The following is a 19210-nucleotide window of genomic DNA, read 5'->3' on the forward strand; positions in this document are numbered from 1 at the left end:
TCTACTGCTTGTGGTGATTAAAAGCTACTGAATTCTACCAAAAGAGAACAAGAAAATACTAAAATTCTATTATTTTTTTTGCTGTCGTGTTACAACGTAAAAACATGAATGTTTCCTTGATTAAATGATAAAATAATAAAAATAACGAAAAAAAACCACCATTAATTAAAGAAATCAATGTTTTTTTTAAAGTTTAAATAAAAATATAATTAAAAAATAAAAATAATAAAATGAAACTTCAAGTTAAAATTCTTCGTTTTTATGTTGGGTAACATTTTTATAAAGTTGTTTTGAGTCTATTCACTTGATAATACTTCTGTCAGAATCAAATCTACAACTTCCACCTTCCTACTGTCGTAGACCCTTTTTTCCATGCATTATTACAGCACCGTTCTTATTATTAAATAGATTTCGATCTTGATCCTATTAATATTGGAAATTATTCTTTCCACTTTAGCGTTTGACAAAGGTAGTATCGTCATTTGCTTCACAAATTGGTGCAAATTGCCATATTTGATTTGCTATTCGCATCAAAGATTTGGCTGCCTTCACTCCGTTTATCCACCTTATAAGTTTCAGACGTCAAACTAGAAGTTGACAATAAATTAGACATGGAAACATTTCATTTTAATTCCATATATTCATTGTCAACAATTTGCATGTTACAACTACAAGGATAATATTATCGTCATGAATGGGACATCACGATATTCTCGTGTATATTTATGTTACATTTTAAAGTGGATTATAAAAATTCTCAGTAAAGGAATTCCCACTAGTCTATCACACTCTGCTTACGGAATTAATGGTAGCTAAAAGAATGAAAATTAAATAGCTCCAATCCACTCGATGAAAGGGGGAATACTCCCAATTTATTCGATACGCCAAAAACGTATTAGAGTACCGTAAAATGGGGCGATTAGGGATTGAGAGGCGAATCGGGAAAAAACCGGGAAAATCTTTCGACACTCAATTTTAGTTATAAATTCGTTGCAAAATCTTCCATTTTTTGTAGTTTAATAGTAGAATGTTGAAAGTTTACAAAACAACTCTGAATATGCATGCTAATAACTGCTAACTTATAAAAAATTGCGTTTCAAATTAACTTTCTGTGGTACTAATTATTTTAGTGCTAGAAACTTTGCTCTCTTTTATTTATTTGATAATAATAGAAGACGACTGTGATTTATAAACGTTATTTAGTGTTTGAACCATCATGCATATTAAAGGTAAGTCTCAGTTGTTATTGGTTTTAATGTATTTGATAAAATAAAAATACATGTAAAAATCTGTTGTTTTTGGGGATATTGGAGACGTCTTAGGTACGAATAACAACGAAAAAGGGGTCAATTGGGATGAGAATACGTGAAATAGAAACGACCTAAGTATAAATAGGTACAGGTTTCTAGGGTTGTTGTAGTTGTAACAATATTTTTTAAATTTGTTGGTAAAAATCTGGTTTATTCATGGTGTTTTTTTGTTTAGAACTTTTATTCAAAATTATCAATGTGTTATTTTATTGTTTGGTAAATATTTATATTATCAGTTACGTATTGTTTTCTATTTTTAGATATGCCTCGCGTGTACGTATCAAAGAGTGCAAAGCCTTATAAGAGATATTATCCCTTAATATTGGCAGCAATTAACAGCAATTGGGAAATTGCCTAATTGGGAATAAGTCTTTAGTTGAAATAGCTAAGCAATTTAATATAAGTAAGTCAATTTTGCACAGACATGTAATAAGAACAATGAAATCTCAAGGTGGACAAAAATGTCTAAGTAATACATAATAAAATATTTAATATTTGTTCAGAGTGTCAGTTTTTCAATGTTTTTTTATTGATGATCACTTTGTTGGTGAAACTAAATAAATTAATTAATTAAAACCAAGTAGTGCCCACCCTAGCAAATTTCTCATTTCGTCCCAATTAACCGCAATTTCCGGGTAAATAGGGATTACACCTATTTTTGCTTTTTTTGCTTAAACTGGAATGCTAGTTGCATAGTTTTAAATTGGACAACAAAGATGCCCCCAAGACTCAATAATTTTGATCCTGATATAGCATTATATACATCAACAACTATGTACCTTAAAATTGGTCATAAAGTTGGAATTTGTCCCTAATCGCCCCATTTTACCGGTAGTGAAAAGCGTGAATTCTACTAAAATGTACCAAATAATTTTTACATACTAAATTCTGCTGCCAGTACCTTAAAATCTACCAAAAAAGTAGAAATCTACTAAATCTGGTCACGCTGCCCGTCGGTTCGTCGGTTCCGTCAGTTTTTTTTTTTGAGTTTATGGCCTGGTATCTAGATTTTTAAACCAAGTCTTGAGTATTTTTATTCGGTTTATTATAATTTCCCCACTGTATTTTGGCTCACTGAATTTGGACCCCTTTTTTTGATTTTCGGTTTTTTTTTTATTATTTGTCCGTCGTTTGTTCGTTAATATTCGAATGTAAAAATGGTTTGTTCGTCTTTTATTCATTTATAATTAATTAAACAAATAATAATATAATTAATTAAATAAAACCCTTACGTTGGCTCTCTTTACTAGATATCTTTATTTTTATCGCTCAGATTAATTAATATTGATCAATTATCGTTTGTTCGACGACTATTGGTTATTGTTCGATCATAAAAACAATTAAATTCCTAATTATTAATTATTTTATATCCAATAGCAAACCATCACCTCACGCCTACATTGCGCATACGCCGCGGCGCCGCGGCGCCGGTTTTGTCAGTCAAGTAATAGTGTTCTGTGGTCAGCTGGTAATGGCCGTATTTACTAGCGTATTGTTAACAAGTGCGTTTACACTGTCTAATTATTTCATCAGATAGATAGTAGATCAAAACAATATTGAAAACTTCAACAATACCTCAACAAAAAAATGTCAGTGAAGACGACAATTAGTCGTTAAAGTACGATTACCGCGGTTTTAATAATTCAAATAAAAAAAATCCGATAATCAAAAAAGGGGAAGAGGATATTTATATACAGAAGGATCTTACTTAAATGGGAAATGATTGCAATGGCCCTGTAATTGCCACAATTTTTCGTCAACCCTTTTTTGTAAAAGCGAATTAAATATTTTTTTGTCCATTCTGTTGGTTAATTTTCCAGTTTTCCGGACGATTAGGTACATATTTTAGATACCTTATCCGATAATTTTCGGCGTATGTTTTTCCACTGCTCTGCATAAATACCGTTCTTTTATTGTCCGTTACTTTGATTAATACGAGTTAAGAATTATGCTATGGTTGTGTTTATTTTAAATAAATCAATGGACTCCTCGAATGGAGGCCACGGATGGGTACAAGGAGCGTGGGGCGTCCTCCAACTAGGTGGACTGACGACTTAGTGCGCACGGCGGGAAGTCGTTGGATGCGGAAGGCGGAGGACCGCATTATATGGAAGGCATTGGGGAAGGCCTATGTCCAGCAGTGGGCAGATAAAAGCTGATGATGATGATGATGATGAATGTACTCCTATGAGCTGCACAAAGCTGAGCCTCCTTTCGCATCAAGTAGAAATCAGCAGTATTTCCTGGAAAAATTTACTTTTGGGACACTGATCATTTTGCTGTTTTCTTGATACAGTACAATCCACAATATTTCCAAACAAAAGTAATTTAAATTTGCATTCGAAAATATTGTAAGTAATGTGATATGGTGCGTAATTTGACAGTTTTAAAATAATAATATTTTGTAAATTGTTTCGAACATCTCTATAAGTATTGACTTAAATAATGGATTTGTAAGATATTAGTAAGATGCATAAAGACCAAAAATTATTTCTATTTAAAACATTTAACATTCAAAACCACGTCAGTGAAGTCGTTATAAACTTAAAGGAGAAGACGTCCGGTGCATTCGTGTTGAAGCGATGCACGGGTGTTTCAATTCCAAGCGGGTATCAAAATTTTCTAATGAAATACGTACTCAACAAATGTTCACGATTGACATCCACGGTGTAATAAAAATCAAACCCGCAAAATTATAGTTTGCGTAATTACTGGTGGTAGGACCACTTGCGAGTCCGCGCGAGTAGGTACCACCACCCCGCCTCTTTCTGCCGTGAAGCAGTAATGCGTTTCGGTTTGAAGGGTGAGGCAGCCGTTGTAAGTATACTTGAGACCTTAGAACTTGTAGCTCAAGGGGGGTGGCGCATTTACGTTGTAGATGTCTATAGGATCTAGTAACCACTTAACACCAGGTGGGCTTTGAGCTAGTCCACCAATCTAAGCAATAAAAAAAAACCGTCAAGGAGCGAAAATAACAAACAAAAAGTATAACATAATCTCTTGATATTTTTGTTTAGCTCCCTAATTTAGGCATTCCGTTGTCGACGAAACAAACTACGACACATCATTCCATTCATTAATTCGTTCCCAAGAGTATTAATAAAGTAGTTTTAGATTAATTCTTATAGCTTAATCTTTTTAGAAATACTTATAGTACATAGAGTAGTTTCATTAAACTATTGTTAGACATTTAATTTTGAAAGGTTTTGTTGCGTATTTATCATTTAATATTTTTTATCTCAGTGCGTTTTATGCTATTGCTCAATTTTATAAATTTTAACCTTTTCTCAAATAAATTATTTTGTACAGAAAGTAATCTTTTTCTTTGTACATATTTATGTAATTTTTTATTGCTAAACACATGAGCGGATGTACCGTATAGTATTGAGCGGACACATACCTAATTATGAATTCTTCAAAACACACGGAAACATCAAAATTAATAAATAAAAAATGGGTATTTTTCATTATTTTTCAAGCTAACTTTGGATTTTAAAAAATAGGTCGCATAAATACAATATTTACAAAACATTTTTCAGTGTTTTATTCTTGCATGAACCAATTGGACTGGAAGACCGAAATTCGGGATCAAATTAATTACTCACATATTGCCATTGAAAATACTAAGCAGATATTATATTAAATATTATAATATTAATAATGAGGACTCCATTGAGCGGTTGGTGGTGCAAGGGAAAGTCGAGGGCAAAAGATCTCGCGGACGATCTCCAACACGATGGACCGACCTCATAAAATCTGTGACTCACTCCAACATAAATGTTTGCTCTCACTCTGCGAAACATCGTGCCACATGGCGTCGCATCGCGAGAGCATCGGTATCGCAGGATCCGACTGATGCATGACCACGACCACTCTGTCAAGAGTGTACGAATAGGAAGAAGAATTATATTAAAACGACTAGATCTCGAAGGAGTATTTGTTTTTAAACAAAAAGAATGAGTTTACCTAACGTCGCCGTTTTAATTAACGTTTTTATGCTAACAATAAATGCTTGTCAACAACCATTTTTACGACACAAATACTTATTATTAGAATGCCTCCAAATATTTTAGCAAATGCCCATAATTCTTATTTATGTGTGTAACTCTAAACGATTATGAAGTACATAGTAATATGTTAACGTGATCTGCCTCGCGAATGGCGTCGTTTCTTTTACTGTGATGATAACATAAACGTCTATAGATTTTTTATGGCTTAGATGAATGAACGAGCTCACAGCCCACCTGGTGTCAAGTGGTTACTGGAGCCCATAGACATCTACAATGTAAATGCTGCCACCTAACTAGAGATATGAGTTCTAAGGTCTCAGTTTTTATAGTACAACGGCAACCCCACCCTTCGAACTGAAACGCATTACTACTTCACGGTAGGAAAAAGCAGGTTGGTGGTATCTACCCGTGCGGACTCACAAGATGCACGAGTAAAAAATTTATGGTTAGATCCGCTAAAAAAAAAACAATTGATTAAGAACATACGTTATGGTCCGTCCATCGTATAAAATTGTCTACAAAGATGTAACTAACATAATAGGTCATTAGTTTATGGTAGTTATAAAACATTTAATGTTTGGGCCAACATTCAGGGGAACATAACTGTTTTATTAGTTTTAATGTTGTTAAGCAGTTTCCATTTAGGCTGAGATAAGCTGAAATAATTCTACTTGATAACAACGTTTGTAACTTTATTTTATTGCTATTCATGGTCAGATGAGTTAGGTACATTAGAACTGTAATGCCGCCATCTTAGGAAAATGTAAAACCAATTTCGCAGACAGTATGTTGCCAATAGTTCCAATTGTTGGAATTCTGTCTTATGCTTCAAATCGGACCTACGGCGCAGAAATACTTAGGATAATTACTTAATCGTGCGACCTCAAAATAATAGAATTTTTTTAATATTGTAAAATTTAATCATAATATGGATTTTACTTATATTTTTTAGCACATCTATTAGAAACATTCCTTTCCTAAATGTCTTCAAAGTGATATGTTAATTTAATTCTTAAGGACAGGTTTGAAGTAATATTTGTTTACCGCAAGGGAAACTATAATTATGTCAGTACTCATAGTGAATACTTAATTAATTAGTAAGTATAATTTAGTGAGTAGTGCGATTTAGTGAGTTTATTAAAATGAAACCATTAAGCTGTGATCACTTAATGTTGATTTTGACCTTAAATAGGTAGAGCATTTACGTTTTAGATTAGGTTTTTACTGTCGTGAATACGATCTACGAAAAGGTTATTTCAGCTACGCCCGGTGGGGTAGGTGAGCTCACTGGTTCAACTCGATGGAATTTGCTAACACGAACCCTAGCAAGAGCCGTGCTTCGCAGAATCAGCAGTAAAAAAAAATAAAAAAATCTACCACCAGATCCGAATCGCGACCTACTGAGATCTGGGGAGAAAGTGAGTGGGCTGAGACAGTTATCCTAATACACAAACGAAAGCCAATAATGCTTTTCCCCTACCTATTCGCTACCTAAGAGGTTGTTCCAGTTACGTGTCCTTTCACGGCATTAATGGGCAGGACCGTGATACACGATGATTAAATGATTATTCTACAATATGTTTCGAAGTTGCCATGGCAGTAAACTAGAAACCTCTTTTTTTTATTGCTTAGTTGGGTGGACGGGCTCACAGCCCACCTGGTGTTAAGTGGTCACTGGAACCCATAGACATCTACAACGTAAATGCGCCACCCATCTTGAGATATAAGTTCTAAGGCCTCATGTATAGTTACAACGACTGCCCCGCCCTTCAAACCGAAACGCATTGCTGCTTCACGGCAGAAATAAGCAGGGCGTACAAGTACAAGACGTCCTAGCACCAGTAATTACGCAAATTTTAGTTTTTCGGGTTTGATTTTTATTACACCATGTTATTCCTTCACCGTGGGAGTCAATCGAGAACATTTGTTAAGTACGTATATCATTAGAAAAATTGTTACACGCCTGGGATTCGAGCACTGATGCATCGCCCAACACGAATGCACCGGACGGCTTATTCTTTAGGCCACGACGAGCTTAGAGTTTTTAAAGTTCAACACAAAAGTTCAATTTTGTAAACACGATACTTCAGAGAAATGTTTTAAAATTGACCTTTTCAATGTAAATTAATGGTCCCAGTCCATTAAATATCTGCTAAAAGGTCGTATTCTCAGAACTAAATTGCAAAATTCAGCAATTGTTTTACATTTTCAGCCAACGATCGTTAGTTCGAAGATGTAGTTTATTGAACCTAAATTCATTTATAGCATTAATTCTTTTCTTAATTTAAAATAATACAATGATATATATGATTAATGAACTGCTTCTCTGTTCTGTAGCACGTGCTATATACAATGTGTCTGTGATAGACGATAGATAATGGATCTCGTATTGCTAAGAGACATGATCAATCACGTTAATTTGATCTCATTAAATCGTACTAATATAACTAAGCTGGATGATTTGGTGAAATATTAATGGTATATAAAAAAAATTGTACGTGTTTGTCTATGACCTGACTGAATCCCATAGACATCAATAACATACATGTCATCAACCACAGTCAGACATGAGTTCTAAGTCTCAGTTTTTAAAGTACAACGGCTGCCACACTTTACAAGCGGAAACGCATTACTGCTTCACGGCAGAAATAGACAGGGCGGTGGTACCTACCCACGCGGGTTCTTAATACGCCCTGCCACCGGTAGTTACTCAAATTATATTTTTTGTGGGTTTATTACACGATCTTACTCCTTCGCCGTGGAAGTCGTTCATGAAGATTTGATAGTTTGCTTGCGGGTTTCCAACACTGGCACAGTCGCATTACTTGATACTAATGCACAAGGCGCCTTATTTTTTAGCCCACAACGACGATTCGAGGCTTTTTTAATTTTTTTTAAAGTAGGTCTAAGTCTGCCAGTTAAATATGAGATGGTAAAAGTGAAATGGTACTAATCAATGGTGGCGCGGCGCGGCGGCGTCTTGCGAACCTGCACACGTAAATACCGTACTTATATCTGCCGTGAAGTAAAAACGCGTTTTAGTTTGAAGGCTTGGCCAGCCGTTTTACTGTAAAATTAAGGCTACGAACTCATGTCGTAAGGCGGCTGGCGGCATTAACGTTTTGATGTCTATGGGAGCGGTTCTGCTTTTGGTACCAGGTGGGCTCAACGCTCGTTTCGTCTATCTAGTAATAATATTTTTTACCTCAGTAGCTTTTAACTCAGTAGACTTTGACATCCTTCTAAGTATCCTTGGATCTCTTAATGTATCTCCACTTGCTCTAACTTGGTTTGACTCTTATCTTCGGGGACGCTCGCAATGTGTCCGCTCTGATGATGCTACATCGAAATGGTGTGATTTAACTGTGGGTGTACCTCAAGGTGGCGTACTATCTCCTCTCCTTTTCTCTATTTTTATTAATGAAATCACTCAGGTACTGACTTCTCACTACCATCTCTACGCTGACGATTTGCAGATTTATATACATTTTAAAGCTGATGATGTTGCTCCAGCTATTGCTGAAATCAATGGAGATCTTGGTAGAATTAGTGCTTGGGCTAAATCTTTTGGACTTCTTGTGATGGAAGTAGATGGAATTCCAATCGCTTATTCTAAAACAGCAAAAAACCTAGGTATCGTTCTTGATTGTCATCTCTCTTGGTCCAGTCAGATAAATTTAGTTAGCAGGAAAGTGCATTGCACGTTTCAGTCTCTCAAGCGTCTTCAGCGTTTCTTGCCCTTTGAAGCTAAAGTCACCCTGGCCCAATCCCTTATGCTTCCTCTCCTTGACTATGCGGATGTCTGCTTCCTCGACGCCGCGGAGGGGCTATGGAACAAACTGGAAAGGTTACAAAATTTATGCATACGCTTTATTTTTGGTTTACGCAAATATGATCATGTCTCGCAGTACAGATCACAACTTAATTGGTTGCCTATCCGACTTCGCCATGATGTACATGTTTTATGTATGCTGTTCAACATCCTCAATAACCCAGCTGTTCCCCAGTACCTCCGTGAGCGCTTCGGGTACCAGATGCCCCGTGGTGTACCCTGTCGTACAAGTAGATCCCTTCTCCTTAATTTTCCCCCTCACTCTTCCAGCCGCTACGGTGGTTCGTTCACTGTGCACTCTGTGCGTCTGTGGAACTCAGTTCCACACTCAATCCGTGCAAGTCCCTCACTTGAAGTATTCAGGAAGGCATTAAAGGAGCACTATCTATCAATTTAGTATTACTTATATGTATTTATTTTATGTATTTCATTATATATGTACGTGTATGTATATGTTTATGTTATTTATGTGTGTAATTGTGTATGTATATAGTTTGATATTATGTATTAGTGTTTATTTTTGTTATTTTTATTGCTAATTAGATTGTACTCATCTACCCACTAATGTAAAGCTTTCCTTCTTTGAGAACGGTTAGCTGGTAGATAACTCAATTGTTGAGTTAAGCTCGCCATTTTTTATATCTTATCCCAATTACTGTATTTTATTAACAGTGTGTACAAATAAAGAATAAAGAAAATATTAAAAATCTCCAACAAACGTTTATACGAATTATGGTAGTGATTTCCGGTCACCGTCCTCGTCGAACCCGTCGCTTGCGACGAAGGGCTCGACGAGTGAATTAACCCATAGACACAGCCCACTGAGTTTCTCGCCGGATCTTCTCAGTGGATCGCGTTTCCGGTCCGGTGGTAGATTCTGCGAAGCACTGCTAATGCTAGGACCAATGTTAGCAACACTCCCGGTTTGAGCCCCGTGAGCTCACCTAACGTCAAGGAAAAGCTGAAATAGCCTCTCAAGGCTATTTGATATAGCATATGTAGGAAAAAAAATGGTGATACAAGCTCAAGCACACGCACTCGCAATACTAAAATGTAATCCCTGTTATTGTTAAAAACATATGAAAATGTTGTGTAAGAAAGAAAAAACAAATATCAAATGGAAATAGAAAAATAATATCAAATAATATCAGCCTCTAGACTGATCCTATAGTTATCTATAAGTATAGTAATAGCCAAAGGTTAAGATTGCCGGGAACCTCGTAGGCGGCGTTCCGAGTACTTTGATTGATGAGTTTGTTGCTTCGCAGAATAATAATTACTGGCTTTCTGCTGTTTCGAGTCACAATCTTAGAACAATCGCGGCCCAAGTACTGTGATTAATGGTTAAGGGATACGTAAAGTCAGCCACTGATGACAGAATAGTGGTGTCGACAGTTTGTTTTAGATAACAATAACTATTAGATAAATATTGTGAGCAAATTTCTTGAAAATCGTTGTTAATTTTGAAAGTATAAGTTCACTATTAAATTACAACAGTAATTTACCGATTAATTTGTAAATTTACGAACACGATACGTACCTACCAATGGTATTATACCGACATCGAAATACTCTCGCGAATTGTAAATTTGAAAATCATTTCTATGGTGCACGCTAACATTGCCTTAAGTTATGGCTGAGCTACTATGTTGTTATGTTACATTATTATGAGAGTGATGATCATGCAATAAATTAGAAAGTTCAAATTTGTATGGGCTTGTGATACATGCCGGTGATCAGAGGTTGATGAGATGAATATTGTGAAAAAAATATCTCACAAGATTGTGGAATATCAAAGCGGGATATAAAGTTTAAAAAACGAATTATAATTATACGTTTTTTTTTATCTTTAGCTGTTTTTTCCCTGCCTATTAGCTGGTAGCCTAACGGGCTATTCTAGCTACGTGCGGACAGGTAGATGAGCTCACGGGCTCAACCTGGGAGGAATTACTAACACTAGCCCTAGTAAGCTAAGTGCTTCGCAGAATCTACCACCTGATCGGAATCGCGACCCACTGAGAAAATCCGGCGAGAAACAACAACCCACTGATTGTGTTTATCGTTTAGTTTACCGTCATCTATGTATGTAAAGTAATCATTCAATGTAATTTTTACTTAGTTATTTCAAGACATTTCTGAAAAATTTGCATATGTGTCTGGGATCACTGGCATAACAATAATTTTTAATTCGGTTTACTATAAAGCGTTTTTGAGTAAACTGGAATTCACAGGCAGTACACAAAGTAAATATTGCCGTCCATCTTGATATGTGTAATTTGAGAATAAATTTAAATAATAGCGATTTTAGCAGAAGCGTGTTACCAATTCGTGTGGAACAAACAGAATAAAATAGATTTCATCTTTAGAAATATTATTTCATTAAAGCATCAAAGTATATCGTCGAGACACTCTTATTAATAAAACGGCTTATTGAAAAGAAAACTAATCTTGGACAATATAATATATTTCAAGTTGGGTATTAGGTATTCGTTAGATAAAACAGCGAGTATAGGATCAATCAAATGAAAGGCTACCAAAGTTCACGGGTCACAGTCGATCGAGCTTGGAATGTAAAGGAATTTATATTAAGCCTAAGACAGATGATACATTAAGCAAATAACGTTTGGTATCTTTATGTGAATTGTTATTGGTTGTTATAAGAACAGATTATTATGTACAATGTACATATATGTTTTTCAGGTTTCATTCATTTCATCTTTTGGAACAGAATAATCACAAAAGCACGTTCTAGTTTTTCAATAATCATTTTTGACTTAATAGTTGAATTTGTTAAAAACAAGTATTATTTTATTTGTTGTTATTTGGATCATTATTTGTTAATATTAGAACTATGGAGACAAATCATCCTATAATTTCTGGCTATCTGCAGCTAAATCACTATTTCTTGTTTATTATAAAATCTTTGCATTTTAAATGAAAATTTTCAAAGAAAAGTAAGTGACCGACATAATCTGGGTTTGTGCAAAACTTCTCGATTTTAACATAGAATAATACATAGTTCAGTGGGTTTTTATTCGGTGCTAAGGAGCTTAAACTTTCTCGCATGTTCGAAATGAAGCGAAGTGTAAGCACTTCATTAGAAAGAAGCAAACTAGTGCCTTCTTTTTAAAATTCTTTACGATGCTTTTACAATTATTCCCTTTCTGTGTGTTTTTTTAAGTAAGGTTTAATTTATCTAGACCTCAGAACAGTTTCTACTGTATCTTCTTATTACTTTTTCGTCTACTCTTTCAGTTTCTGGAGAATTTGTTAATATTCTATGATCTTGAGATATGTTAATCCATAACAGGTTTTAAGAACATATCAAAATAACTTTTCTTCCCCAACGAGGTTTTGGTAAGTATTTTCCGAGTATATGAGCAAGATTTTGATGTTATTATTACATTCAATTTTCCAGTTTGGTCCCTTTCGGTTTTCATGTGGTAATTTTACAAAACTTTGGTGCAAGTTTTTACAAGCGTGGTGCAAGACAGACGATCAAAACTTGTGTCTGAAGTGGAGAACTCTCTGGGGCGAGTCTCCAAATGGGGTGAATTGAACTTGGTTCAATTCAACCCGTTAAAGACACAAGTTTGTGCGTTCACTGCGAAGAAGGACCCCTTTGTCATGGCGCCGCAATTTCAAGGAGTATCCCTGCAACCTTCCAAGAGTATCGGGATACTTGGGGTCGACATTTAGAGCGACGTCCAGTTTCGGAGTCATTTGGAAGGCAAAGCCAAGTTGGCGTCCAAAATGCTGGGAGTCCTCAACAGAGCGAAGCGGTACACGGTCACGCCTGGACAAAGGCTTTTGCTTTACAAAGCACAAGTCCGGCCTCGCGGTGAGTTCTGCTCCCATCTCTGGGCCGGGGCTCCCAAATACCAGCTTCTTCCATTTGACTCCCTACAGAAGAGGGCTGTTCGGATTGTCGATAATCCCATTCTCTCGGATCGTTTGGAACCTCTGGGTCTGCGGTCTCGCTATGACATGTCCTTCTTCAAATGAGGCTTATGGAGAGTATTAAGCGGTAGGCAGCGGCTTGGCTCTGCCCCTGGCATTGCTGAAGTCCATGAGCGACGGTAACCACTCACCATCAGGTGGGCCGTATGCTCGTCTGCCTATAAGGGCAATAAAATAAAATAAAAAAACTTTGTTAATAAACTTTTGCTTTTGAGTTTTTTTCTATAATTACTATAAATGTGCACATTAATCAAAACAAAAAGACCGCACGAGCATGTAAGAAGATGTAGAATAAATTTGTACCTAAACTAAAACATATTTTGAAGGTTAATGAAACACTAGTTTATATTTTATATAAGGTATATGTATATGATAATAATAACTTCATATATATTTATATAATATATTAAAAAGTAGTTTTATTCGTTTATCCAATTAATAAATAGGTACCTATCTAATTAATCCAATGCAGGATTCGTTTAATGGGTGAGAAATATGAGTATAATTATTAATTAGAACTCCAGGTAGCAAGATCGAATTCTTAAATGGACAAGAATTTGACATTTTTTTAAGGGATTTTATGACCTGGTAACTAAGATCTTTAAGTCATGTCTTATTTTAATTTATATTCTTATTTTTATGAAAAATGATGAGATGAAATGAAATGAAGATTATTAATTTGAGACATTAATCAATTGGGAAGAATTAAACAGTTAATAAACCACCGTTATTACACTTTTAACATTAAATAGACAAAATAAAACAAATCACACCACTTCACTCATCGCGTTCCCGCCAAAAAGTCGACAAGAATTTGAATAAACTCTGAGAGAGCTGTAATCTAATCCGTTTTCTTAGTTGAACTCCTGGATGTTGCTTTTTACTATTTCATTAGAGCCACATAATATGTATATTCAGGCCGGTCACCGATGGAAGTACAGAAGCTGTTGTTTTGTGCCAGTCATTGCTGTAGCCGATAGGCAGCCATTTTGTTATGGGATTTTGTCAAGGTCAATACTACATCAGCAAATTAACTTTCACCAGTTTTAATGCTTTTAATTATTTTAGCTACACATCCGGCTGACTTATCTCTTATTTAGTCTTAGTCTTATTTAGTGTGGGTATAATAGCCAAATTCTTGCTATCAATAGAATCCTTAAATCGATCAATTTAAAACTGATTTTCATGGACATCGTTTTTACCTAAATACATTGTTTGTATCTAAATTGTCAGACATTGGCTAAAAATAGGCAGGCAGGCAACATGCGTAGTTTGTAAATTATAGAGTGAATTAAAAAAACAGGTAATATATAATTTGTCAAACCCCTTTGCCGAGCTCTGTCTCAGGCGAGGATCGGGGCAGAGTGTAGGGAAGTCGTTTCGTAGCCACACAAGACGTAATATCTTCTTTATCAGCAAAATAGATAGAATTAGCCAGTGCCAAAGACACAGCATTGTACATTAAAAAACAATTTTTTTAACAAAGACGTTGCTATTGCATATTTATTCAATTTCCTGTTATATAATATGCATGACATAGTCAGCGGGGCGAGCGTAACGTTACAGAGAATACGAAAGGCTTAAGTGTTAATTATCCGCGCGTTCGCATGAAAGTTTTATTCCTCCAACGGAGAAATTATTACTTCGCTGGGAACCCAACCGAGCGGAAACACGACTTTAACGCTATGTTTAAAGGCTAAGACATATTTCCATTCAAATTTTTGTATTTTAATACACATAAAGTAAGATTATCACTGCGCCTGTTCTTTTTGAAATTAGATAGTAAAAGTAATGTTTACTATGTAAGGTTAACATTAGATAGGCGGTGACTTTGTCTGTCCATTGAATTATTGTTCGCCTAATGATCGAAATTCGACTCTATTCTGACTGACATTTCAAGATCGTTTTCCTACAAGATCAATATTTTTTTTTTGTTTATTGAAAAAAAAAAAACTGCGATTTCAATTTTTTTTCGATTACTATAAGAGGAGGGATAAAGGTTTTCGAGCATACAAATGTAGATATTATGTCCAATTGCTTTGGATGCTCTATAGTCTACTGAAGAATTGTGGGAATGAGTTACGGTATATTGTTTTAAGATTGATTGAGCGAAAAAATAATGTATTATAACCATTACTTCATACCTTGAATCCCTTGAAAGATATTGTCGAACTATAACTTTTTATGTATTATGGTGGTCCCGTCTTTTAATGGAATAATGACCACTCCGTGACAGATAATGTAGGTAGGCTGGTAGTCCTACAATAAATAAGGTCAAATATGCAAATCCTCTCTATCGTCAGTAAAAGTTTTTTTTGTAAGATATTTTGCCTACAAAAAACAATCAAGATGGCTGGAAATTCATAGAAAACAATTTCGGCATGAATCTGTAGTCGTTAATTATTAATTTGTTAACTATTACAATAAACAGGGCCTTAGAAATCATAACAGGTTCTTAATTAATTCATTAATCATTATAAGAATTAATTTTGTTAATGTTTTTTGGTTTTAATTGTTATTTTAAAAACCCTTGCTTTCGATCTACGAAGTACTTTAATTAAAAAGAATACGCAAATATATTTAAAAAGAAGAATACACAATTTCGTTTGTAACTAAGTATGTTGCAATCTGTATAATGATTGATTTTTTATTTGTTAAAGTAGAAAGATTAAAAAATAATAACGAATATAATTTACTTAAATAAAATAAAACCCGTGCTTTTAAAACATAAGGTATCAAACACAATCGGTTTAGTTTATTTGTCGAAATTAAGTGAATTTAAAACATTATTTGATAGAATAATCCATCTACATATTAATATATCGAAGTAGACTTTAGGTAGTAATGTTAGCTAATGGTACAAATGTTTTAAACTTAGAAGCTATGCGGCTGTACAGTAAAAGATCCTTATTCGCGCTTCCTTCGTTTGCGTTTTCACTATTCGCGGATGTAATTGCTACATCGGTTTTTTTTCCCAGGGTAATACTGATATAGCTTCTCAAGGCTATCAGCATTACCCTAGCGTGTAAGTGAGCTCTCGGGGCCCAAACCGGAGGTGTTGCTAACACTCGCCCTAACAGTGCTTCGCAGAATCTACCACCGGATTGGAAACGCGACCCACTCAGAAGATCCGGCGAGAAACTCAATGAGCTGATTCTATGGGTTACTTTACTCTGCCGAACCCTTCGTCGCAGGCGACCGGTTCGACGAAAACGGTGACTACTGCTCGAGGTACCTAAAAACACCGTTAGTCTGAACTACCTACTGATGCAGTCAAGCTCCAGATAGATGGTCATGGAGATCCACGATCCTCATGAATCACGGTGCTCCGACGGCTATCCTGCAAAAACGGTATTGAACGACTTGAAGGTGTTTCAAATTAGTGCGGGCCGCGTGAGCGAACACTTGCGTAGGTCAGGATCGGGCGTATGCAAGTTTTGTAGAGTGTCACCTTACTACAAAGGGACAAAATTTTTTTATTGCCTTTGTAGGCAGACGAGCGTACGGCCCACCTGATGGTAAGTGGTTACTGTCACCCATGGACTTCAGCAATGTCAGGAGCAGAGCCAAGCCGCTGCCTACCGTGAAAGCCTTCGCTTACAAATCATCGGATAGAGGGAAATACTGCTCTTGCTACGGCTATTGTTAGAAAATTTGGTAGCCACGAGCTCGCCTACACGTTAGATGAACTTAGTAAAACCCTAAAAACCTTACTAGGAAAGATAAGAAAAATAAAAGGAAAAAACCTTCTTATAGTGAACAAATACGTTATAAATGTATGATTCCTCAGGGGCAATATGTAACGTATGAAAAGTTAAGCGGAAATTCATTTAGCTTATGTTACATCGTCTACAGAAACATACTATGAACCTTATGAATAAATTGGGTGGAAACACAACGCAATTGCTCTAGTCCCCCCTCGTGATATTATGAGAGTGTTCTGTATCTAAATTGAAAAGAATAACGTAAAGCCAAGAGCACTTACAAAAATTAATTTTATATATAAATTTACCTATCTCGCTAACTGAAGCGACGATTCGTTTCAATAATTATTTTAACGTACCGGTAAATTATACATATTATATCTAATTATTTTTTCCAAACAATTCCAAACATTCATTCATTTTTGTAAATATGTATTTATGTATGCCTTTAATAATATTTTTCTTGATAATTCTGTTATTTTAGAACACCGATTGAATTACTTCACTTATTGAATCAATTATTAGTCGTGTATTGTTTAACGTAACGTATAAGAAGACGTCCGGTGCATTCGTGTTGAGCGATGCACCGGTGTTCGAACCGGTGTACCAATTTTTCTAATGAAATACGTACTCGACAAATGTTCACGATTGACTTCCACGGTGAAGGAATAACATCGTGTCATAAAAATCCAACCCGCAAAATTATAATTAGCGTAATTACTGGTGGTAGGACCTCTTGTAAGTCCGCACGGTTAGGTACCACCATCCTGCCTATTTCTGCCGTGAAGTAGTAATGCGTTTCGGTTTGAAGGGTGGGACAGCCGTTGTTACTATACTTGAGACCTTAGAACTCATATCTCAAGGGGGGTGGCGCATTTACGTTATAGATGTCTTTGGGCTCCAGTAACACACACCACCATACCATCGGATATCAAAATAGCTAATTCAAAAGATATCCTGATTAAGATAACGTAATAAATTTAGTTAATCATTGTACTAATTTAAAGTTGAAGTGCTTATTATTAATTATATAATATTATGTTATTATTATTAATATATAAGTGCTAAATTGCAATTTAATCACGAAAAATTCACGTCCCATGAAACATACTTGTAAAGGAAGCTATTATTATATAAAATTGTGTTATAAATGGGAGGAAATACCTGACTGCGAGATTTGAACACCTGTATAATAGCATCGCTCGATACTATGTACTCACCTTAAGTGTCTTACGCTTTAGACCACGACAATATTAATTTTAAAGTCAACTTTATTAATAGTATTCAAGCGAATTGTTATTGTTGTTCTTGTAGTCCTTCGGTACCCGGCTGGTGCATAGGCCCCTCACAAGTTGTCTCCACTTAATCCTCTCTTGCGCTTGCTCCTTAACACGTAAGTAAAAAATTAGCGATTTTTAGGACCGCGCATCGTACCAACGTTTCGATCCTGAAAGAGCTTAACATCAAGGAGAGACTATCGTCAACAGTCCAAATACGAATCCTCAAGTTCTTCGGGCACATCACTCGTAATGAGGACTCCATTGAGCGGTTGGTGGTGCAAGGGAAAGTCGAGGGCAAAAGATCTTGCGGACGATCTCCAACACGATGGACCGACATCATTCTTTTTTTATTTTATTTTCATTGCCTAGATGTGTGGACGAGCTCACAGCCCACTTGGTGTTAAGCGGTTACTGGAACCCATAGACATCTACAACGTAAATGCGCCACACACCTTGAGATATAAGTTCTAAGGTCTCAGTATAGTTACAACGGCTGCTCCACCCTTCAAACCGAAACGCATTACTGCTTCACGGCAGAAATAGGCGGAGCGGTGGTATCTACCCGTGCGGACTCACAAGAGGTCCTACCACCAGTAAAATTGGTACCCGCCTGCGGGATTCGAACAACGTTGCATCGCTACATACGAATGCAGCGGACGCCTTTTCCTTTAGGCCACGACGACTTCAAGTTTAGAACGATACGATAAATACGTGTGTCGGAACGGCTTAATATTAGAATGCGAAAAACAATAAATGCAAATGAACTAAATATGAAAACGAAACAAAGCATTTTTTACATTCGGGCAAAAGGGTAATAAAAGGTGTTCCTTCTGTCATAACAAAAGTAATTGAAACATTTGTTATAGAAATTGTATTGACGAATATTTTATTGCTCATTTTTTTTTGTGTGCAAAATTTAGGAGAAACCGATAAGACCGTGCTTTTCTTTTGTTTAAAACTAAAGAGTATTTTTACCTGAAATACCTTCTATTAGTTTCGCAAACGAGAAATTCATTGTTTTGGTAGCTTTATTATGGTCGGTGATAACTTAATCACCATTTCTAGTAATTTGGCCGTATCATTACTGCACTATTGTTTGTAGGATATAAAATGG

The sequence above is a fragment of the Bombyx mandarina genome, chromosome 05 (genome assembly GCF_030267445.1).
Source record: "Bombyx mandarina strain Sakado chromosome 05, ASM3026744v2".
Lineage (NCBI taxonomy): Eukaryota > Metazoa > Arthropoda > Insecta > Lepidoptera > Bombycidae > Bombyx > Bombyx mandarina.